The sequence below is a fragment of the Lepus europaeus genome, unplaced genomic scaffold (genome assembly GCF_033115175.1).
Source record: "Lepus europaeus isolate LE1 unplaced genomic scaffold, mLepTim1.pri SCAFFOLD_385, whole genome shotgun sequence".
Lineage (NCBI taxonomy): Eukaryota > Metazoa > Chordata > Mammalia > Lagomorpha > Leporidae > Lepus > Lepus europaeus.
Genome location: NW_026909260.1, coordinates 35,073 through 59,523, shown reverse-complemented (window position 1 = coordinate 59,523; position 24,451 = coordinate 35,073). Strand labels below are relative to the sequence as shown.

The following is a 24,451-nucleotide window of genomic DNA, read 5'->3' as shown; positions in this document are numbered from 1 at the left end:
GGGTGGCGGGGTGCTGTGGGGGCGGGGTGCCCTGTGCAGCCGGCTCATGTTCCCTGCATGACAGGCACTGCTGAGGTCTCCCCTGCTTTTATTTTTTTTAAATTTATTTATTTAAGAGGCACAGTTACAGACAGAGAGAGAGAGAGATTGAGAGAGATCGAGGGAGATCGATCCATCCTTCATCTGCTGGTTTCTTCCCAAATGGCCACAGCAGCCAGCGCTGGGCCAGGCCAAAGCCAGCAGTCTGGACTCCATCCGGGTCTCCCACGTGGGTGGCAGGGGCCCAAGCGCGGGCGTGGGGCTCGGCAGCCCTTAGGACACCGCTGGGGCACCCGCAAAATCTCTCGTGCTGGGGTGCCGGGGTTCGAGCGAGGCCCGGGAGCTCCTGGCTCCCGCTTCCTGCTAACAATGCACACCTGGGAAGGGGCGGGTTCCGGCTCAAGTGCTCACGGCCCCACCGCCCACGCGGGACACCTGGGCTTTTGAGGTGATCTGCGGAGCACACTAGTGGACTGCGCAGTCCAGCCCGGGTCTCGTCTCATTCGTCCCAGGCCCCGGCTTCCGGACTGGGTCCCCGCAGCAACAGCGTCCCCCGGTTGCTAGGGAACCGAGCGCCGCCGCTGGGTCGCTAAGGGGAAGTGAAGAGGTAGACATCCCGGGTGAACATGGACGCATCACGTGATCAGTTCTCGGGGCGGGGAAATCCTACCACACCAACCAGGCTTAAGGCAACCAACGTTTACCCCCGAATCAGCGCTTTCTGTGGGCGGGGATATTTGTGGAGGCACCGCCTCTCCTCGTCCCGGTTTGAGTGATGGACTCGTCCTTTATCCAATACTACTAAGGATTCTCTAGCTTGACCGACATATGGGCGAATGAACACGCAAAGCCTCTCTTTCGGAGGCGGGCCAGGGGAGGAGCCGCTACGCCTGCCGGGGACTCCAGCGACCTAGCTCGCTCTCCGGCCAATGGGACGCCGCGGGGTGGGTGGGAGCTTCGTTGAGGTAGAGGCGAAGGCCAATGGGATGAGGGCTGTGTAGGCGTTGCGCAATAGAGACGCGGCAAGGGGGCGTGGCCAAGGGCCGGGCGGCTCGGCATTGCTGAGGGTAGGGCGGGGGCGAGCCTCAGTCAGGTCGTGACCTCGGGTGGTGGCAGTGGCGGAGCCCCGGGCGGGCAGACTGGACGCCCCGTCCGCCGCCGCTGCCGCCGCCGGGCTTTCCGTGCAAGATGCAGTTCCTCCTGGGGAATCCGTTCAGCGCGCCGGTGGGACAGTGCATCCGTAAGGCCCCACCAGTGGCGAGCGGCAAGGAGGGGGTGCGACAGCAGCGGCTGTGGAGGCTGGTGCGGACCGCGCGGGCCGCTACCGGCTCAGGGTCCCCCGCCTCCAGCCCCGCAGCATCTGTTGGCGTCGCGCCTGGGCCGGGCAGCGGGGCCAGCTCACGGGACGGGTCCGGCATCCTGGTCGCCAGGCCTCCGCTGGGCAGCGGGATGCCCTGCCAGGGGGCGCCCCTGGGGCCCAGCTCCTACTCTTGCGACACTTCCAGCGTCCCTCCCCATCCGGACGCGGCCCTCCCTGTCCCCTAGTGGCGGTGCTACGCTGAGCGCCCTCTTCCACCCTGCAGGTCTCGCGGCTTTGTCCCCCAGGTGACCCCGCCAGGGCCCGGTCACCCGGCTGTCCCGGACACCTGTCACTCCCTGTCAGTACCAGCAGCCCTCAGACTGGGCGTCTCCCCAGAAAATGCCCCGGGTTGCAAGACTCGCTCGTTGGCGAGGCGACTCAGTCGAGCTGTAGAGGGGGTCATGGTGGGGCGGGGTGCGGGAGGGTGGCGGGGTGCTGTGGGGGCGGGGTGCCCTGTGCAGCCGGCTCATGTTCCCTGCATGACAGGCACTGCTGTGGTCTCCCCTGCTTTTATTTTTTTTAAATTTTTTTATTTAAGAGGTGTAGGGAACCAGACCGGAGGAACCGTGCCCCTAAGATGGCGCCGACTCCCTGCTTCCGGGTTCTTCCTCATCTCAGGGAGTTCCCGCTCTTGCTCGCTCCTTCCCGCCTTAGATTTCCCGCTCTTGCTCGCTCCTTCCCGCCTTGCCACGAGATTGTCCTATCCCCGCGCTTCTAGCCTATCACCTGATTTGTGACGTGTATTGTGCATATAAACCCTTGCTACGCGGGTGTAAGGGAAGTTCCTGCCCAGAAGAGATCGAAGCTGGATCTCCTGCTTGCCGAGCAATAAAGGAACCCCGTGCAAAGTGTTCGGTCTCTGTCTCTTGCTGGACGAGGACGGCGCCGAGCAGCTGGTGGCCCGTACGGGGAGCTTCCTCTACGTTGCCCGGTAAGTAGAAGGTAAGCGAGGTCAGTCTTACCGTCTGGGCCCCGCGAGTGAGGTATATCTCGTGGTTGGAGGGTGGACGCACCCTAAGATAGCGGACGTGTTTCCCCGCTTTAAACTGAAAGAATAGCAGACTTGTTCCCCCGCTTTAAACTGAAAATAAGATAGCGGACGTGTCTTCCCGCTTTAAACTGAAAATGGGAAATTCATCTAGCCATTCAATGTTGCTTAATCCGTTAAAAGCATTATTGCGTAGCAAAGGGATTAAGGTTTCTAAGACCACACTTGTCAGGTTCCTTGGAAGTGTTGATTTCTTTGCGCCGTGGCTCACCCACGAGGGCCAAATAACTCTTGAGTCTTGGGAGAAATTAGGAAAGGATCTCCGGCGCACAGTTAACGATCCCCAGGAACCCGATATCGACCCCGTTGTTCTCCCCTTATGGGAACTACTGCGGGCGTGCCTCCAAGAGGAGAGGTCGGTGAGAGCGGACCGCCCGACTCTTACGGCGGTTCGCGAGGCTCTCGAGGAAGTTCGTTCTCAGAGCTCGGACGGCGCCCGGGACCTCATACAATTTAAGGACACGGGATGCCAGACTTCCTCACTGGCCTCAGGCTCCGAATGTGGCTCCGCCTCCTCTGAGTCTGAGGGGGAAGGGGACGGCGATCCTAAATCCCCGCCTCCTACGTATGCGCAGCTGCGGCAAAAGTTAAAAGATGCCTGTTTACGCCCTCTAGTGCCTACGGCTCCTCCTATCGATGTCGTGCCCGCCCATCAGATTAAAGACGCAGCGCCTCCTACTGGCGGTCATGTAGGCGTGCCTCAGCCCCATCTAACACCCGTGCCGCCATGGCCATTAAACGTCCCAAATGTGCCACCTTTTTCAGGCAGACAGTTTCATCAACAAGCCTGGAAACAGTTGCGAACTGGCGCTCCCGCTGCCCCCGCTCAGGCTTACCCTGTTTTGGCTTTGGGCACGCGAGAGGCCCGGCACGAACCATTGGACATGACAGTATTAAAACAACTTAAGGCTGCGGTCCATGACTATGGACCCACAGCCCCATTCACATTGTCACTCCTTGAATCAGTCGGCCAGTCCATTTTAACACCTAGCGACTGGACCCAATTGGCTCGGGCCTGTTTAAGTCCAGGCGGCTTTCTTTTGTGGCAATCTATGAATACAGAGTGCTGTCATGACCAGGCAGATGAAAATGCTGAGGACGGCCACCCTACGTGGAATGCTGATATGCTTTTAGGGCGTGGACCTTATCAGGCTGACCAGACCCAATTCCCTAGACAAGTATACAGGCAAATTTCCAACTGTGCCCAACGTGCGTGGAGGCAGGCGTCCAATCCAAGTGACTCAGCTAGCCACCTCACCAAGATCGTTCAGGGCACGGCCGAACCCTTCGCTGATTTTGTCGCTCGCATACTTGAGGCTGCGTCGCGTATTTTCCCTTCCGAGGTTGACGTTCAGCCACTGGTCAAACAAATTATTTTTGAGCAGGCTAATAAAGAGTGCAAAAACATTCTTCGACAATATAGACATAAATCTCTGGACTCCTGGTTAAAATACTGCAGAGATACCGGTGGGCCACTTACTAATGCGGGCCTAGCTGCGATGCTGGCAAAAGTCAAAGAAAACAGTCCAAAATCTAAATCGACCCGACCCCCCATATCTTCAGGACTTTGCTTCCAATGTCATCAACCGGGTCACAGAAAACGCGATTGCCCCAATCTCAGCCATGGGTATTCCACGGCACAGCCTTCAGGCATAGAGCCTTGTCGCCGTTGCCGCAAGGGCCCTCATAGGGCAGAGGTATGCCGTTCTGCTTTCGATATCGATGGCAACCCACTTACAGGTAGCGCCCAGGGGCCAAAAAACGGCCAGAGGGGGCTCCCCAACCCAGCGAGGAGCCCCCAAAATCAAATCTACTCTCAGGTTCCACCTCCCGTGTCTGCGCTACACCCAGTGCACCCTCAGCCCGTGCCACTCACGGGTCCGCAGGCCTGGACCTCCGCGCCACCTCCCCTCTCCTCTTAACTCCGGAGATGGGGGTACAATTAGTGGAGAGCGACTGCTCCGGTCCTCTGCCCCCGGATTCGGTTGGATTAGTGTTGGGTCGGTCCTCCGCCGCCCTCCGAGGGCTAGCTGTGATCCCCGGGGTAGTTGACTCTGATTTCACTGGTAAAGTAAAGATCATGGTTCAGGCCCCTCAGGGACCTTTAGTAATCAATCCTGGAGACCGTATCGCACAAATGTTATTACTGCCCAGTCTTCACTCTTTAATCCCAGCTAAAAACCACGTTCGCGGCGCTGGTAACTTTGGGTCCTCTGGCATTAATTTTACCGGCTTACATATGCTTTTAAATGAACGTCCCACTTTAGTGTTGCAGATTAATGGCAAGGACATTAAGGGACTTTTAGACACAGGAGCCGACAAATCCATTATAGCAACAAAGGACTGGCCTAGTACATGGCCTACAAATGTGGCGGAACAAACCTTGCAAGGACTTGGTTTTGCTCATTTCCCAAAAATCAGTGCAGCCTTGTTGTCATGGCAGGATAGCGAGGGTCATAGAGGACAGTTTTCTCCATTCATTTTACCTCTACCCATTTCCCTTTGGGGGAGAGACGTCCTGGCCGAAATGGATGTTGCTTTGGTCACCACTTCCCCTGCAGTACGATCTATGCTACAAAATATGGGTTACGTCCCAGGCAAGGGACTCGGTGTCCAGCTCCAGGGCCACCCTTCCCCCATTGAACCAAAACAAAGACCAAGTAAAGTTGGCCTGGGTTTTTCCTAGGGGTCACTGTTTCGCCTCCTAAACCAGTGGAGCCTTTACCCATCTCGTGGCTAACGGACGTACCCGTCTGGGTTCCACAGTGGCCCCTATCTCAGGAGAAACTGGAGGCAGTCAACACTCTGGTCTTGGAGCAGGTCAACGCTGGTCATTTGATCCCATCCACCTCTCCATGGAATACGCCTATTTTTGCCATCCGCAAAAAATTAGGTCAATGGAGACTCTTACATGATCTTAGGGCAGTCAACGCACAGATGCAGCCTATGGGCCCTGTGCAACGTGGTCTTCCTCTGCTTTCGGCACTTCCCAACCAATGGCCTGTTATTGTAATAGATCTTAAGGATTGTTTCTTTTCCATTCCATTGGACAAAAAGGATACCCCACGTTTTGCTTTTACTGTCCCCACCCAGAACCAGGAACAACCGGACAAGCGTTGGGAGTGGACAGTCTTGCCTCAGGGTATGACTAATAGCCCCACCATGTGTCAAGTCTATGTAGCCCAAGTACTAAAACCTCTTAGAGACCGATATTCCGACTGCAGGTGCCTACATTATATGGACGACCTACTGTGTGCAGCCCCCACAGCAGAGAGGCTCCTGGCCTTATACAGTACACTCCAACAAGTGCTGGAAGGGGCAGGGCTGCATATTGCACCTAATAAGGTGCAATTGTCGTCTGTAGTTTCTTATCTTGGGGCTATAGTCGCCCCTACTCAAATTAGACCTCAAAAAATTCAAATAAAAATCAATGCTATCTCCACTCTAAATGACTTACAAAAACTTTTAGGGGATATCAATTGGATTAGGCACTACCTTAACATTCCTAATGCTGCATTGCAGCCCCTCTTTAATATACTTAAAGGAGACCCGGATCTTGCTTCCCCCCGAACCTTCACCTCTGAGGCCAAACAAGCACTGTCAATTGTCAACGATGCCCTTAGTAAAGCTGCCCTAAAACGTTGGGACCCTGCGGGAGACCTTACTCTTTGGGTCCTCGACACCCTTAAACAGCCCACCGCGGTCCTATGGCAGGATGGGCCTCTCCTCTGGATCCATCCCTCAATGTCATCTACTAGATCTATTAGTTACTATCCCGTGGCAGTGGCGGAGATAACTCTCCTAGCCATTCAGAGGGCTATCCAACATTTTGGACGCGAACCATCCACCATTGTTGTCCCCTATTCCATGGAACAGGTACGTGTGCTAATCGCTTGTACTGATGCTTGGGCGGTTTTAGTCTGCTCCACTTCCGCAACTATTACAAACAGAACACCCTCTGATCCTTTGCTAACCTTTGTTCAGTCTCACCCAGTTATTTTTCCAAAGTCCACATCCCAAAAGCCCTTACAGGGAGCCCCAGTAGTGTATACCGACGGTTCTAAAACAGGAGTCGGTGCATATGTTGTTTCAGGATCTGTGCCAAAAACATTCCAATTCGCTACTAACTCCCCCCAGGTAACTGAACTTCTTATAGTTAACCAAGTCTTCTCTGATTTCCCCGGACCTGTCAATATTGTGTCTGATTCACGCTATGTGGTTAATTCTGTGTCTATCCTTGAGGCCGCAGGACCAGTCAATTCTTCATCCTCCGTAGCGACAGTTTTCCTCACCCTGCAAAAATCTATTTGGAATCGGTCTGCTCCTTTCTTTATTACTCATATTAGAGCTCATTCTTCCTTACCTGGACCCATGACCACAGGCAATGCTATAGCTGATCAAGCCACACGCCCCATTTGGATACTCCAATTTTCTTCCCCAGAAGAGCAGGCTATCCAGTTTCATTCAGAGTTCCATGTAAACGCAAAAACCCTTGCCGCCAAATTCGGTCTTTCTCGTGCTGCCGCTCGCGATATTGTTCGCCATTGTGCCGCATGCCCTACTTTAACCCCTGTGCCTTCGGTGGGGGTTAATCCCCGAGGATTACTACCAGGACATATCTGGCAGATGGATGTCACCCACATATCCGAGTTTGGGACCTTAAAGTATGTTCATGTGTCAGTTGACACCTGTTCCCAAGTAATTTTTGCTTCTCTGGAGACGGGTGAGCGTACCACCCATGTCATTAATCATTGCCTTGCTGCATGGGCAGCCTGGGGCAAACCAAAAACTTTAAAAACAGATAATGGTCCTGCATACACAAGTAAATCATTCCAAGATTTCTGCACCCGTATGCAGGTACAACATAAAACTGGAATCCCTTATAACCCTCAGGGACAGGCCATAATTGAAAGGGCTCATCGAACCCTCAAGGCTTTTCTCTTAAAACAAAAGGAGGGAATTGCCACGGGCAAAACCCCTCGAATGCGCCTCTCCCTTGCACTGTTTACTATAAACTTTTTGAATTTGACAGATCATTCTATGTCCCCCGCTGAGAGACACATGTTAAAGGAGCCATCTTCACGAGGCTATGTCCGTTGGAAAGATGTCCTCACGGGAAAGTGGTACGGCCCGGATCCGGTATTATGCTGGAACCGAGGCGCGGTCTGTGTCTTCCCACAGGAATCTGGAAGAGAACCTCTCTGGATACCGGAAAGATTGGTCAGAAAAACAGCCCCGCCGCCACAAGATACACCTCTATCACCTACGGACGACATCTCCCCCGAGATAACCGAGATTACCACGCTCTCACAGGACGACAAATTGCAACAAAACAACGAGACGTGAGATGCACCCCTTCCGCTTCTTCATACTGGCAGCGGCTTTGCTCCCTGGCTCTTATGCGGGCTTTAACTCCAACCCCACTGCTTTACTGCAGAACGTAGGCAACCCTTGCGACTGCAAGGGGGGGACCAGCAACACCGTACTGCAGCGTACTCACATCGCCACAGCTGATTGTGGGGACAAAACTGCATATCTGCCCCTCCAGGGGATCCCCGGCCTACCACGCGGCTACATATGTGTGCCCAAACCCCGCGTTTCTGATCCCCATAGCAAAAACCACTCCTGTCCTTGCTTGACCTTTCAAGAATCCATGCACAGCTCTTGCGATTCCTCATACTTCCAATGCACTTCTGGCGGTCAGTCGTACTATGCCACCCAGTTACAAAGTACTCGCAGGTCCTCTAGTCCTGACCATTTGCCACAGGTGGTCCATTCATCCCCCTACCTCTCAGCCCCCTGTGTTGGTACGCCTGGACAGTGGGCGTGCTGGCGCACTACGGCACCCGTGCATATCTCTGATGGCGGAGGCCCACAGGACCAGCTCCGCCACCAACAGCTAACAAAGCGATTAAAACCCTCGTCCCCCCATCCCTACTCACGCCTCACATATGGACAATGCCTCCATCAGGCACACACCTTCCTCGAGTTGTCTTGTTCCCCCTCTCATTCATTGGGCTGTATCACCCATCCCTGACGGGGAGCGAAAACTGGGTATGCGAGACCAAAGGTACTGCAGCAGGAGTCCACCCGGGGGTTCCGGGGGTCCTGGGAGAGCATATGCATATGCATGCAGGTTCAATTCCCAGCCTGCCCCAGCAAAAGGGAATAAAAACTGATCCCTAACGGAGACATCAGGGGTTGTGGCCAGGCCCTTGAAGTTCCGTAACTAACGGATCACAAGCACGCTGGGTATGCACCTCTACTCTCTGCCTAGTAAATATTCTCCCGGCCCTCATGAGCCAGGGCCGTCGGGGATGTGATTTGTGCAAAAACAAAAGGAGGGAGATGTAGGGAACCAGACCGGAGGAACCGTGCCCCTAAGATGGCGCCGACTCCCTGCTTCCGGGTTCTTCCTCATCTCAGGGAGTTCCCGCTCTTGCTCGCTCCTTCCCGCCTTAGATTTCCCGCTCTTGCTCGCTCCTTCCCGCCTTGCCACGAGATTGTCCTATCCCCGCGCTTCTAGCCTATCACCTGATTTGTGACGTGTATTGTGCATATAAACCCTTGCTACGCGGGTGTAAGGGAAGTTCCTGCCCAGAAGAGATCGAAGCTGGATCTCCTGCTTGCCGAGCAATAAAGGAACCCCGTGCAAAGTGTTCGGTCTCTGTCTCTTGCTGGACGAGGACGGCGCCGAGCAAAGAGGCACAGTTACAGACAGAGAGAGAGAGAGAGATTGAGAGAGATCGAGGGAGATCGATCCATCCTTCATCTGCTGGTTTCTTCCCAAATGGCCACAGCAGCCAGCGCTGGGCCAGGCCAAAGCCAGCGGTCTGGACTCCATCCGGGTCTCCCACGTGGGTGGCAGGGGCCCAAGCGCGGGCGTGGGGCTCGGCAGCCCTTAGGACACCGCTGGGGCACCCGCAAAATCTCTCGTGCTGGGGTGCCGGGGTTCGAGCGAGGCCCGGGAGCTCCTGGCTCCCGCTTCCTGCTAACAATGCACACCTGGGAAGGGGCGGGTTCCTGCTCAAGTGCTCACGGCCCCACCGCCCACGCGGGACACCTGGGCTTTTGAGGTGATCTGCGGAGTACACTTGTGGACCGACCTCTCTCCGCACAGTCCAGCCCGGGTCTCGTCTCCTTTCGTCTTGTCTCCTCTAGTGGGAAGGTAGGCTTCTGGGCTTGGTCTGCGCATCAACATTCGCCCCCGGTTGCTAGGGAACCAAGAGCCGCCCCTGGCTTGCTAAGGGGAAGTTAAGAGGTAGACATCCTATGTGAATATGTACGCATCACGTGATCAGTTTTGGGGGCGGGGGAATCCTCCAGATTGTGGTTATGCTGTCCATGCCTCATTTCAAAGTACCTAGTTCAGTTCTCAGCTTTGGCTCCTGATTGCAATGTCCTGTTAAAGCAGTCCCTGGGAAGCAGAAGTGGTTGTATTTGTGGAAGGAGCCAGTGGATGGAACCTCTCTATGTCTCTCTCTGCCTCTCAGATTTTCAAAAATGATTGTCCTCTGTGCTTCCCTCTTTTTTAAAGATATATCTCTTTGAAAGGCAAAGTGATAGACAAAGAATGATATCTTCCATCCATTAGTTCACTCCCCAAAAGACTACAACAGCCAAGTCAAGGCCAGGCCAAGCCTGGAACTCCAACCTCATCACCCACATTGGTGGCAGGGTACTTGGGCCATCTTCTGGTACCTTGCCAAGCATATTCACTGGAAGCTGGGTGGAAAACAGTCAGGAATGGAACCAGCACTCCAGCCTGGGAGGTCAACATCACAAGCATCAGGTTGACTTTCTTGTCCATAACACCAGCCCCTGTGCCATTTTCCTGTAGTTGCATCCCCCTCTGACCATGGTGAAGGGAGGATCTCCACCTTAAAGGGCCATAGGTAAACTGTATTGTGTCCACCTGGATAAGTTGGTGTATTTTCCCCTTCTTAATCGAATCTTAATTGAATTACATCTGCCAAGCTCTTTTCCGAATTCCCTGGATTAGGACGTGACCATCTTTGGGAGGATATTATTTGCCTGTCGCAGCTGGTAGTGAATTTTCTCAGATTCCTATGACTGAAATCTTTTACTTGTCCCCAGTTTTTTGGCCATTCTTTTACAGTAGATCTGCCCATGATAAATTATCTTCGTTTTCCATTATCTGAGAATGCTTTGATTCCTATGTATATTATCATAGAAAAATCCTATGTATATTTTAATAGAGAATTCTGCGTTGACAGTTGTTTTCTTCAGTGCTTTCTTCCACTTTCTTTTGGCATCCCAGCTTTCTCATGAGAAATCCACCGGTATTTGAACGTGTTGTTGCTGCTACTTGCATGGCGTGGTCTCCTCTCTTACTGAGTTCTCTTACTTTCCAAGTGGATTTCTTTGTGTGTTTTCTTGCTGGGCCTTTTCTTACCTTCTTGAATTTGTGGATTCATGTCTTTTGCCAAATTTTGGTACACTTTGAGTATTATGGTAACCCAGATGTTGCTTAAACCTTGGGTTTATAGCAAGCCAGCCTCACCTGGCACCAGCGTGGTGGGTAAAAAGTCACTTACCTGGTTTGGCTGAGAGTGAAATTCCAAACTCTGGACCCAGCCTCCCTTGGCAGCTTTGGGGAGGGGAGTCCCTTGTCAGTGTTGAGCAGAGAGAATATTTCAGGCGCCCCAATAGGCCACCAGCAGGTGTCTAGATTTGCACACGCTGACATCACCCCTGTAGTAACTGATCTGTTCCACAGTCAGGTGAGGGTGGAAGTCTGGGTTGCCCACTCAGCCTCTGAGGATCAGGGAACAGGGTGATCCGCTGGATTACAGAGGTCCCCAAAGAGCAGGGTTAAACACAGTCAACTCGCTCACAAAGGCCGACGTAAGGGGCGGGGCCATACGTGCGGAGCCTTCTGGGTATTGTAGTTCTGGCGCCGCGTTGGCGCAGGCGCACTGGCTTGCTTGGCAGTTCGCCGCCGAGTGGGCGCCATTGCTGGAAGTGCTCCCGCCCTGCTCTGCCAGCGTCCTCGGTTGTCCTCAGTGTGGCCGCCAGGTAGCCGTTGCCCCGGGCGCCAGGCCTCGGTCTCCCCCCGACCCTCCCTCGGCGCTTGGCTCGCAGCGGCCTCCGGGCCGTGGTCGCTCGCTCCGGCGCCCCCGTCCCGGGGCGGACCCAGGCCCGCCCACCTGTGAGGGAGATGATTGGGCTGGGCCGCTCCCCGGGCGCGGGCTCCGGCTCCGCCCGGGCATCCCTCGTCCTGGGCGCCCCGCTCGCCCGGGTCCCGAGCCCTCTCTCCGGGGTCGGGGGTCCTGCCGGGCTCCGGACGCGGGGCCTGGGCTGGGGCTGGCCCTTCCCGGAGGGGAAGCCCAGAGCGGGTAGGAGGAGAGGGCGAGGCCGGCGGGTGGACCTGGGTTTCCCGTCGGGCAACCTGCGCCGCTCCTCCTCGCGGCCCGTGTTGGTGGCATTTCGGAGAATCACGGGGACACCACCTGTCGCCCCCTGAGCTGACGGCAGCGTCCTTGGCCACTGCAGCCTGCTTGGGGAACGCGGGGCCCTGCGTCGCTCTTAGACGACCGCACCAACTTGGGGTCTGGACAAGCGAGGGAAGTCTCCTCCTTTAGGCTCTTTCCGCACTGTGTGTGGCCGCTTCTCACTGTCCACCTGGACCGCATAGAACATGAGGAGTGGGAAACAGCCCCGTGGAGCGCAGGTCTCAGGAGAGTTTGGGCTGGGTCACCTGCAGCCTTTTCTTCCTGTGGGTGTGTAGATACGGCTGATAGAAAGCCGAAAAATACTGAATTGTAACCAAGTGGGACTTTATTCATCTTTTCAGGTCTAACTATGTAATTGGAAAGGCAGGGAAGACAGACACTCCCCCGACATGCCTGCTAGCCCTAGCGGTTGGGCCAGGCCAAAGCCTGCAGCTCAGAAGTCAGTCCAGGTCTTCCACCTGTTGTCTGTGCTCGGCTGCAGGTCAGCAGGACGCTGGAATCGGGACCTGAGACTCAAACTCAGGCTCTCAAATATGGGTCCCTGGCCTCCCAAGCAGCACGAAGCACCTGCCTCCAGTCACAGAACATTTTTAAACAAATTATGCTTTGGAAAGTTTATTTTTATTGGCATGCAGTTTTTAAATGTTTATTATAGCCTTTTTTTTGTTTGTTTGTTTTTCCTGCTTTAGCCAGTGGCTTGTAGATTTCATTATTTAGAGAATCAGATCTTGGCTTTGTCACCTGTTTTTTATTTGCTTTTTTTTAATTCATTAGTTTTTTTCCTTTATCATTTTTACCTCTTAGTTTTCTTATGGCTTGCTAAGTGTTTTTCTTCTTTATTTTGAACACGTGATGTTTTCGCTCTTCCCCAAAATCCTACCTAAAAGTATTTAGGAATATCAATTCAATCTCCTTAAAACTTTGGCAACAATCATGTATGTCTAATGTATAATACTTTCATTTCCTAACTCACTGCCAATTAAATTTTAAGATTTTATTTTTGACTTAGTAGCTACCAAGGAGTACCTATTTTAAGTTCAAGCCCCCCCCCAAAAAAAATAAATAAATTCCCACCCCCATTCCAAACTTCCTTTTACATTTGTATTCTATTGCATCATGTTTAGAGAATGTACTCTATTCAATTTCTTTTTTTAAGGATTATTTATTTACTTGAAAGAGTTACACAGAGAGAGAAGGAGAGTCAGAGAGAGAGAGAGAGGTCTTCCATCTCTTGGTTCATTCCCTAATTGGGCCCAACGGCCAGAGCTGCGCCGATCTGAAGCTGGGAGCCAGGAGCTTATTCCAGGTATTCCACATGGGTGCATTGAATTCCACTTTATTTTCTATCATTCTTGTTATCCCTGTGTCTTGTTTATTTGGATTTGCCTTATATAGAAAGATAGATTAAAAATTATTTGAATATGAGGTTAGAAGGAGCATGTCAAGGTATCCAGTATTTAAATTTTGAAGTTGTGGTGTTCACTATAGTGAAACTGCTGTCTCTGGAAATTTTAAGAAATTGACTCAAGGCCAACGTTGTTGTGTAATGGGTAAAGCTGCTGCCTGCCATGCAGGCATCCCATATGGGCACTGGTTCAATTCCTGGCTGCTCCATTTCCAATTCAGCTTCCTGCTAATGGCCTGGGAAAGCAGTGGAAGATGACCCCAGTCCTTGGGCTCCTGCACCCACATAGGAGAGCCAGATGAAACTCCTGGCTTCAGCCCAGCCCAGCTCTGGCTATTGCAACCACTTAGGGAGTGAACCAGCAGATGGAAGGTGTCTGTCTATCTGTCTCTTTCTCTAATTCTTCCAAATAAAAGCAGAAATATTTATTAAACATTGTTCACACAAAAGGAAGGAAAAAGATATTCTTGGAATATATATTTCTTTGTTTGCTGAGAGGGTGACTGTGCCAAAGAGATTGAATTTTCTTCCACTTTATACAGCAAGTTGATTTAGTGGGAAAGGTATGAGTTTGAAATTACATGGATTAGGGGCTGGCACTTTGGCGTATTGAGTTAACCCTCTGCCTCTGGTCCACTTTTGACCCAGCTCCCTGCTAATGGCCTGGAAAGCAGCGAAGGATGACTCAAGTGCTTGGTCTCCTGCATCCACGTGGGAGAACTGGAAGGAGCTCCTGGCTTAATCTGCCAGTTGCAGCCATTGCAGCCATTTGGGGAGCGAACCAGAGGATGAAAGATCTCTCAGTCTGTTTTTCTCTCTCTCTCTCTGTAATTCTGCCTTTCAAATAAGATAAATAAATCTTTTAAGGAAAATAAAAGTAATTACATTGATTAGAAGTCATATATCTGCATGACCTTAAATAAGTAGTTTCCTTATTGTAAACCTCTCTTGCCTTATATATGGAATAAAAATATACTCTCCATTGACTTGATGTGAACATTAAATGATAGTTTTTTTTTAATCTAAAGATTTATTTAAAAGAGAGGGAGAGAGAGAAAGACTTTTTTTTTGGATAGGCAGAGTTAGAGAGAGAGGGAGAGGTCTTTCTTCCATTGGTTCACGCCCCAAATGGCCGCTACGGCCGGCACGCTGCACCGATCCGAAGCCAGGCTGGTCTCCCATGTGGGTGCAGGGCCCAAGCACTTGGGCCACCCTCCACTGCCTTCCTAGGCCACAGCAGAGAGCTGGACTGGAAGAGGGGCAACTGGGACAGAATCCGGCGCCCCAACCAGGACTAGAATCCAGGGTGCCAGCACCGCAGGTGGAGGATTAGCCTAGTAAGCCATGGTGCCAGCTGGAAAGACATCTTTTATACACTGGTTCACTCCTCCAAATGGCCACCATGGCTGGGGCTGAGCCAGGCTGAAGCCAGGGATCTCCCACATGGATGGCAGGGGCCACTTTGCACTGAGCTGCTGTTGCTTGAAGAAATGCTCATGTGGGATGCTGGTGTCACAAGTGGTGGCTTTGCCCACTATAAAACGATGCCAGCCCCAAGAGTATTTTTTAAGCTCTGGGGCCAGCGCTGTGGCTAAGTAGGTAAAGCTGCTGCCTGCAGTGCTGGCATCCCCTTTGGGTGCCACTTCGAGTCCTAGCTGTTCCACTTCCATTCCAGCTCTCTGCTGTGGCCTGGGAAAGCAGTAGAAAGATGGCCTGAGTCCTTGGGCCTCTGCACCCACATGGAAGACCTGGAAGAAGCTCCTGGCTTCAGGTTGCCTCAGCTCCAGCCATTGTGACCATTTGGAGAAGATGAAATACCCCCCAACCCCTCTGTAGTTCTGCCTTTCTAGTTAATAGATAAATCTTTAAAAAGAAACTCCTTGTACAGTGTCTGGCCTGCTAACTGTAACTACCTGTAATAGTATTAAAATCTCGAGATCTGGGCTGGGCATTTGGTGTAGCAGTTAAGATGCCTGGAATGCCTGCATCCCATATTGTACCGCCTGGGATAAAGTACTGGCTCTGTTCCAGGTTCTGGCTTCCTGCTAATGCTCACTCTGGGAGGCAGCAGGTGATGGCTCAAATAATTTGGTCTCTGCCACCCATATGGGAGACAGATTGATTTCCTGGCACCCAACATTGACCTGGCCCATCTTGGCTTTTGCAGGCATTTGGGAGTGAACCAGTGGTTGAGATATTCTCTCTCTCTCTCTCTCTCTCTGTCTCTCTGTCTCTCTCTCTGCCTTTAGAATCAATTTTTAAAACAATTACAGAAAGTAATTATTACAACTGATTTCAAGATCTTGGACCAAAAGTCTTTGGTCTTTTCTCATCTTGAACGTTACTCTCTTGTGTTCCCTTAGGGAGACCATGCTCACTTGTATCTGAAACTCCCAAGCGAGATTGGTCTGTGTGAATTCCTGTTTTCTGCAGATACGTTTTTGCCAGACTCGACTCTTTCTGGAGAGGGAAACACAGAAGCAGAGATCATGGCTGCTGTGTTTGTTTCCATTGGACCTCTGGTGAGTTAAGGTTTCCTCTGTTTCCAACCTGCTGTATTGAGTTGTGCATGTTCTACTTCTACTGAAGTTTGGAACTTTGCCTCAACCAACCCCTCTCTGGAAACTGAACCTAATAGTTTGACACAGGAAATTTGGGTTCATTATGGTAGAATACAATCTATTAGAAGATTCACTGTTGATACTGAACCAAATATCTTTCCAAAAATTCACAGCTCCTGACTTCAGCCTGGTGCAGCCCTGGTTGTTGGAACACTTGGCAAATAAACCAGCAGATGGACATATCTGCTAAAATAAAATAAACAGTAATTTTTTTAAAAAAATTAAAAATAGACCTTTTTCTTAAAGAATCTTTCAGTTGGGACGTTAGTGTTAGCTAAGTTGGTCAACAGAAAATTTGTGAGAATAGATTTAAGCTGTTACCAATTACAGGTGGGATTTAACTTGTCAAAAGTATTTGTGAGTGTATCCTGGTGAGAAGAGAGCTTACGGGCAGGCTTTGAAGTAGTGAACTGTGACTAAGCTACCAAATCAGGTTGGAAAGCTGTAAAAGACAAGACTAGAAATTAGATGTTATGCTGAATATTTTAATTTTACCTAAAGACATTTAAGTGTATATGTGTTTGGAATAGATATTAATCTGATTTTTAAAAAGGTGCTTTAACAGTGACTTTGAAATATAAGTTTTGTAAGAAACACTTGATCAGTAGTTCCAACTATGTTGGTTTAGTAGTGTATCATAGCCTGTTCACACACATCCCTAATTTTCAGAGGTTAAGGCTCATATCATTATTAATTTTTTTAAGATTTATTATTTATTTGAAAGTCAGAGTTACACAGAGAGAGAAGGAGAGGCAGAGAGGGAGAGAGGTCTTCCATTCACTGGTTCACTCCTCAATTGGCTGCAATGGCCAGAGGTGTGCTGTTCCAAAGCCAGGAGCCAGGAGCTTCTTCTGGGTCTCCCATGCAGGTGCAGGGGCCCAAGGACTTGAACCATCTTCCACTGCTTTCCCAGGCCATAGCAGAAAGCTGGATTGGAGGTGATACAGCCTGGACTCAAACCAGCGCCCAAATGGAATGCCGGCACTGCAGGCGGCAACTCTACCCGCTACTCTACAATGCCAGCCCCAGCATAATGCATTCTTTCTTCATATTGTTAAAGCTAGTTCTTTCCTTTGAACATGAAATATTTCATGAGGGTGTACTGAGACTTCAAATTCAGAACCATGGAGTTTTTAACCTAATCTCATCATTTATATGCTCTTTATATCTTTGTTCTCCCATACCAAATTGATTAGTTTTTAGGAAAAGTGATAGGCTAATTTGCTTTATGCAGCACTGCACACACAAAAGTTACAGAATATCATTTCTACTTCTACCACCAATAAGATTGCTTACAGAAAATGTCTTCTTTTTGTTACTGTCTTTGTTTCGGAGTTCTTATTCAGAGGTACAGAAAAATGACTGTGTTTGAAAATCACTCAGAATAGTTCCTCTCTGATAAGTGGGTATGCTATTCTAGCTGGTTGTACTCTACTAGATTGCTTTCTTGAAGTTTAATCCTTGTTTTAAAACAATATAAAATATTTCTGCAGTTCAAAAGTCAAATATGCAAAACAAGAACTATTCAAAAGAGCCTAGGTCCTATTTCAGTCTTCTCCACTCTGTTTCCTCCTTCTCTCAGTAGTTCATCATTAAAAATACTTTGGACTCATTCTTCCATTTTTTGTACAAGCATTTGTACATATTTCATATCCTAACCAAAGAACTGGCCCCCAAATTCCTATGTGTTCTTTTCTGTCTCAGAGAGAGCTTATAACATTCTGTACCTGTGGTCTGATTGATGCAGTATCTTTTGTTAAGCCATATTCTGCAGATTAGAACTGAAAGACAGTGATCTTTTACACAAGTCAGGGTTTTCTGAGATAGCAGATTATTTGGGTAGAAACCACTAGCTGTACACAAATTTTTAAAGACTTTCTAGAGAAGGAAGAAGCCATGCTGTTTGGCTCCAGAAAGTATAGTAGGAGCAATATGTAGTTTCTAGAAAACCAGATTTGAATTAGTTTGGTAAAACTACTCTCAGGTGGAACTCCAAAGATGGAATAGGCTTCCTCTTATGGTTTTAAGTTCTTGTCACTGGAGAGACCTTTATGTCCTGTAAGGATTAAGGAGTTGGCATACATAATCATTTGGTGATTCTAATTTCTGGAGTTTTTCTCCAGTTTTATACATGGTATTCTGCCTAACAGGGCTGATAGTATAGTCTCTGGGTGATCACAATTTATTTATTCTAGGAGTCACTGACTTTCAAAGATGTGGCTATAGACTCCACATTGGAGGCCTGGAGACTGATGGACCCTACACAGAGGAACCTGCACAAGGATGTGATGCTGGAGAATGACAGGAATCTTGTCTCCCTGGGTGAGGTCAGTTCCTCTTCTGTGTTGATACATTTGCCCCCTTGACCCAGTTTACTGAGGACACAGAGCTTCTACAGTACCTAGCTGAATTTTAGTTTTGAGTTTAGGTGTCAGACTCTCTGAATCTTTGGAGAACATTGTTGGTCATCATGCTGTCCTTCATTCTTAACTAAATGATATGCTTATTGTAGAATAACAAATGCAGTGGAAATGTGTATTATAACAAAAAACTACATGGATTTCACATTTTTACACCAAAATAAGCTCCTACTGACGTGCTGTAACATGTCTGAATAGGTTCTAGTTTGAGGATAAGACATCAGTTTGAAAGGAGACCCTAACAGAGCACCTGGATTCCAAATTCTGCTAAAATTGAAACAAAACAAACATCATATTTATGGTGAAGCATGGGGTGGAAGAATGATGAAATCATTTATGTTTATGAAAAGTTTTCAGGGGGGCTGGTACCATGGCACAGTAGATTAATCCTGCATCTGCAATGCCGGCATCCCATATGGATGCCACTTCTCGACCCTGCTGCTCCTCTTCCAGTCCAGCGCTCTGCTATGGCCTGGGAAAGCAGTGGAAGATGGCCCAAGTCCTTGAGCCCCTGTACCTGTGTGAGAGACCCTCAAGAAGCTCCTGGCTCCTGGCTTCTGATTGGCTCAGCTCTGGTCATTGCAGCTATTTGGGGAGTGAACCAACAAAAGGAAGGCCTTTCTCTCTGTCTCTTCCTCTCACTGTCTGTGACTCTCCCTCTCAAATAAATAGATAAAATTAAAAAAGAAAAAAAAAGAAAGGTTTTTGGGGACAGTGCCTCCAGAGAAATCAGTTTACAAATAGAAAACTCATTTTAAGAAGCAGCAAGGTGAACACATTAGCAGCAGACAATCCATGACAATTTGCAAGGGAAAAATGAACCTTGCTTGTGCTTGAATTAAAGAGGACTGACAGTAGCACCAACAGTAGCCAGCCCTAAACATCCCAACTGCCTCAGTCTGCCTAGCTCTGACTGAAAAACAAAGTGGAGCAGACTTTCCACTCGATCCCCAGGTTAGCCCCAGATAAGAGCAGAGGCTACCACAGAAAATTGTAAAACTGGATCAAGATCATTTCTTTCGAGAATTGTAAAAGGAGATGAAACATTGCTTTACCAGGATGATGCAGAAGACACAGCACAGTCAAAGCGACGACTACTGAAGGTGGAAGTGGTCTCGTCAGAGCAAAGGTCATGGCAGCTGGTTTCTGGGATGCGTAAGGCATTTTGCTTGTTGACTTTCTCTGAGAGGCTGAAGAACAACAACATCTGCTTACAGAGTGTTTTTGAGAAAGTTAGTCAAAGCTAAGCCGAAAAACGACGCAGGAAAGCTTTCCCGGAGTGTCCTTCACCACGGTACTGCTCCTCCTCATCCCGCTCGTCGAACAAGGGCGGTTTTTTGAGTGTTTGTAGGGAAATCATCAGGCTTCCACCTGACACTCCTTCTGACTTGTTTTTGTTTCCTAATCTTAAAAGATCTTTAAAGAATGCCCATTTTTCTTCAGTTAAAAAGCTATAGTGATGTGGTTAAAACCCCAGAGCCCTCAGTTCTTTCATGTTGGACCAAGTGACTGGTATCCTTGTTTACAAGTATCTTCAACTTGTAAGCTCATGTTGAGAAATCACATTTTATTTTTTGTGTCTTTTAATTCCATTTATCGTGAACTTTTTGAAGTCCTTTCATATGTTTTGTTGGAATCCGGTTCCAAAGTTATTCTCATCTATTCCATAAAGGAATTATCAGTGTTCATTTTCTTTTTAATTAATTAATTAATTTGAAAAACAGATGAGCGAGAGGGAAAGAAATCTTCCATCTACTTGTCACTCTCCAGATGTCTCACAGCCAGAGCTGGACCAAGCTGAAGCCAGGAATCCAGAACTCAGCCTAGGTCTCCCACATGGATGACAGGGACCCAACTACTTGAGCCATCACCTGTTACCTCCCAGGGTGTACATTGGAAATGGAGACAGCATTCAAACCCAGGCCTCTGATAGGATGTGGGTGTCCCAAGCAGTATCTTGACCACTATGACAAACACCTACCCCTGTTTTTTAAAAAATATTTATTTATTTAAAAATAAGAATTCTGCCGGCGCCGCGGCTCAACAGGCTAATCCTCCGCCTTGCAGCGCCGGCACACCAGGTTCTAGTCCCGGTCGGGGTGCCGGATTCTGTCCCGGTTGTCCCTTTTCCAGGACAGCTCTCTGCTGTGGCCAGGGAGTGCAGTGGAGGATGGCCTAAGTTCTTGGGCCCTGCACTCCATGGGAGACCAGGATAAACACCTGGCTCCTGCCATCGGATCAGCACGGTGCGCCGGCCACAGTGCGCCAGCCACAGCGGCCATTGGAGGGTGAACCAAAGGCAAAGGAAGACCTTTCTCTCTGTCTCTCTCTCTCACTGTCCACTCTGGCTGTCAAAAAAAAAAGAAAAGAAAAGAAAAAGAAAATAAGAATTCCAGAGAGGCAGGGGAGGGGCAGCCCTCCATTTGCTGACTCACTCCCCAGATGACCACAACAGGTGGAGCTGTGCCAACCCGAAGCCAGGAGCCAGAAGCTTCCTCCAGGTCTCCCATACAAGGACCCAAGGACTTGGGCCATCCTCTGCTGATTTCCCAGGCCACAGCAGAGAGCTGGATCTGAAGTAGATTGCCCACTATGCCACAGTGCTGGCCCCCCCATTTTGAATCTTTCCCATGATTCATTATCACATGAAACCATAGTATTAAGCTCTCTTGAGATAAATACCTTTATAATTCTGTAGATTGTTACTGTGCAATAGAATGTTCTGCTATGGTAGAAATCTGGGAACCAACGCTGTGACATAGTAGGCTCTAAGCCTCCGCCTATTGCACTGGAATTCCATATGGATGCCGGTTCATGTCCCAGCTGCTCCTCTTCCAATCCAGCTCTCTGCTATGGCCTGTGAAAGCAGTGGAAGATGACCCAAGTCCTTGGGCCCTGCACCCGCATGGGAGACCTGGAAGAAGCTCCTAGCTCCTAGCTTTGGATCAGCTCAGCTCAGGTCGTTGCAGGCAATTAGGAAGTGAACCATCGGATGGAAGACCTCTCTCTCTATCTCTCCCTCTCTCTCTCTGTAACTCTACCACTCAAATGAATAAAAATAAATCTAAAAAACAGAAATCTATGGGGCCAGCGCTGTGGCGCAGCAGGTTAACGCCCTGGCCTGAAGTGCTAGCATCCCATATGGGTGCTGGTTCAAGACTCGACTTCCAATCTAGCTCTCTGCTATAACCTGGGAAAGCAGTAGAGGATGGCCCAAGTCTTTGGGCCCCTGCACCCACATGGGAGAACCGGAGGAAGCTCCTGGCTCTGGTTCAGCACAGCTCCAGCTATTGAAGCCAATTGGACAGTAAACCATCGGATGGAAGACCTTTCTCTCTCTCTCTCTCTCTCTCTCTCTCTCTCTCTCTCTCTCTGTGCCTGTCCCCTCTCTGTGTAACTCTGACTTTCAAATAAATAAATAAATCCTAAAACAAAAACAAAAACAAAACAGAAACCTGTATCTCTGCTAGCCTGTATTGCACATTCAAGCCACTTGTGGCTTTTGAGCAGTTCAAATTTGCTCCACCTAAAGAACTGGAGTTTTAATTTAAGTCTGGTTTAAACTGCCATGCGTTGTTATTAGCAGCTGTATTGGACAGTGCAGCTCTATATCTTCCTGTAATAGCCACTCTACGTAGAAAATTGAGAACTGAGACTGAATTTGTCAGTAGTTCTCACAACATCAATCAAATCCTATTTATTTATTTTTGAACAGGGCTTGCAGTTTCCAAACCAGATATGATATCTCATTTGGAGAATGGACAATGGTGAGAGAAATTTCAAGAGGCCCCTATCCAGGTAAATTAATCAGAATCATGAAAAAGGTTTTATTTCAAATAATATCATTGGGGAATGTTCAACGGTATGTCTGAAATATTTGGGGTGTACCTCTGCTCAATGTTGTCACAAAGGAAAAAATCCCCCCCCCATGCTGCCCCATCCTCTTCCTCTCTGCCTCTCCTCTCTCTGTTCTCTACTTTTGGTTTCCTATCCCCTCCTACTCTGCTTTCTAAATTTTCAGAATTTTTTCTTCCTTTTTATTAGAACATGCACAAATATCCCTATCACTTTATCCTTTCCAGTTAATTCTGTTTTTCTTATTTGTTTCACCATTATCTGGCCTTCCTTCATTTCCTAAAAAAGCTTTCTTATGCTAACCTTATTTCTTTTAAGCTAAATCTATTTGTTTTCAGCTAAACCTAGTCCAAACTAAAGCTTAAGGTTTAATTTTTTATTTGTAAGCCTGCTGAAATTTTGAGGGGATCTTTCTCCCCTCCAGTTCTTCACTAATTGAGAGTACAAACAAGAAATCAATCAGTTGAGAATCAAAATGCAGTACTTACTTAGTATTTAATGCCTTTTTGTTTTAAGACAAGCTGGAGAATATGAAAGAGTAACTGGGGTGGGGGTGAACGTGTTTCCCTCAGATCAGGTGGACAAGGGCGGCTTCTGGAGACAGGACATTTAAACTGGGCCATGAAGGGTGAGAAGCAGCCATCCTGGGGAAGTGGAGAGATCATCTTGCCAGGCAAAGGGAATAGCAATGCAAAATACCTGATAGGAGAAGGATTGTAATACATCCTAGAGATCAAGAGGGATTTGCTGCTACGGAAGCTCAAGGGAGGGGGAGACTGGGAGGGAGTAAGGCTGGAGCTGGGGGGAAGCTGCCCCTGCAGGGCTTTGTAGATGATGGTCAGGAGCTTGGGTTCTAATCCGAGTGCGTGCAGAGCATGGAAAATTTCAATGAAAGACTATTAGGAAACCACTCTGTTTGAGGGGCATAAAGCAGGCTAGGCTAAGAGGTTGTTCAAACAGTCTAGGCAAGATAGTAACTTGGCTAGGATCATGGTCTTGGAAAGACAAGTGCATTCTAGTTCTTTGTTAATGGTTTTTGCCTTAAGGTCTGTTTTGTCTTTTTTTTTTTTTTTTTGACAGGCAGAGTTAGAGAGAGAGAGAGAAAGGTCTTCCCTCCAGTTGGTTCACTCCCCAAATGGCCTCTACAGCTGGTGTGTTTCCTGAAGTATTGTTTAGAGGGAGAGGGAGAAAAGCCCCATTTGGAAACAGTAAGCACTCATTACTAGATTAACATCCAGAATATATAAGGTGCTCAAGAAATTTAACAATAAAACACACTCCAGTTAAAAAATGAACAAATGGCATGAACAAGCATTTTTCAATGGGTGAAATAAAAGTGACCAACAGACAGATGACAAAAAATGCAGGATCACTGTCATCAGGGAAATGCAAATAAAAATCACAATGAGGTGTCACCTCTTCCAGGTAGCATGGCTATCATCCATAAATCAAAAATGACAAATGCTGGCCTTAATCATAAGTATTCTGAAACAAGCATAAAACTATCACTCATTTATCTAGATTTCTATTGTCTTTCTAATGTATTCATCATAGTCTGTTTCTTTTGTTTTTTTTTTTTTCTCGTTTCCTTCTTTTTAAACATGAAATTTTTCTAGAGTGCGATCTTTGATATTCTTTCTAATGACTTTTACTACCGTGTATGTACTAATGATTTCCAAATTTGTATCTCTAGCCCAGGAACCCTCCTTCATTTCAGATTAGTATATCACACTGCCTACTTGAGATCTCTCTTTGGATATCTATTGTGTATTTAAATCCTAAGAAGTCCAAAATGTTACTAATGTTATTCTTTATCATACCTTATATATTCTTCCTACTTAAAACCCTTAAAAGTAAAAATCTACTTTTAAAAAATTACTTTTCAAAATTAGTTTTAAAAGTAAAATCTACTGTACATGTTAAAACCTGTCTGCTGGCCAGAAGTCCTGGATTTGAACTGAGGGTCTGCTGCTGGTGGGCTGTCTGAGTTTAGGCAAATCACTTGGCCTTCTTGTACCTAGTTACTTCCTTTACAAGATGCCTAGTATGCTACCTACCTCAGAGAGGATTAACAATGGTTTAACACAGGAGCAACGCTTAATGCAACACTTTGTAATTCTGCATTATGTACTGAAAAATCTATTATCATAAACACAAAGGGTTTCTCTCGTAGTGACACCTTCCAAAATAGATTTTAGTGACACAGAATCTTGAAAATAGCAATGAT

At 48.5% G+C, this 24,451-nt stretch overlaps 1 long non-coding RNA gene across 7 annotated transcripts in view; it reads left to right on the top strand.

Annotated features, from left to right (window-relative positions):
• The first annotated feature begins 1,138 nt into the window (after window positions 1–1,138).
• Window positions 1,139–24,451, top strand: part of LOC133755030 (uncharacterized) — a 49,157-nt gene continuing 25,844 nt past the window's right edge. Inside the window, exons 1-4 of one of the 7 annotated variants that reach the window (XR_009865352.1) lie at window positions 1,139–1,279; window positions 15,762–15,850; window positions 18,145–18,276; window positions 22,085–22,167. This is a non-coding gene — a long non-coding RNA (uncharacterized LOC133755030). Of the gene's footprint in view, window positions 1,280–7,770; window positions 7,790–11,400; window positions 11,487–15,691; window positions 15,851–18,144; window positions 18,277–22,084; window positions 22,168–24,451 lie in introns of those variants that run through there. The other 6 variants (XR_009865350.1, XR_009865354.1, XR_009865351.1 and 3 more) reach the window with 6 other exon arrangements.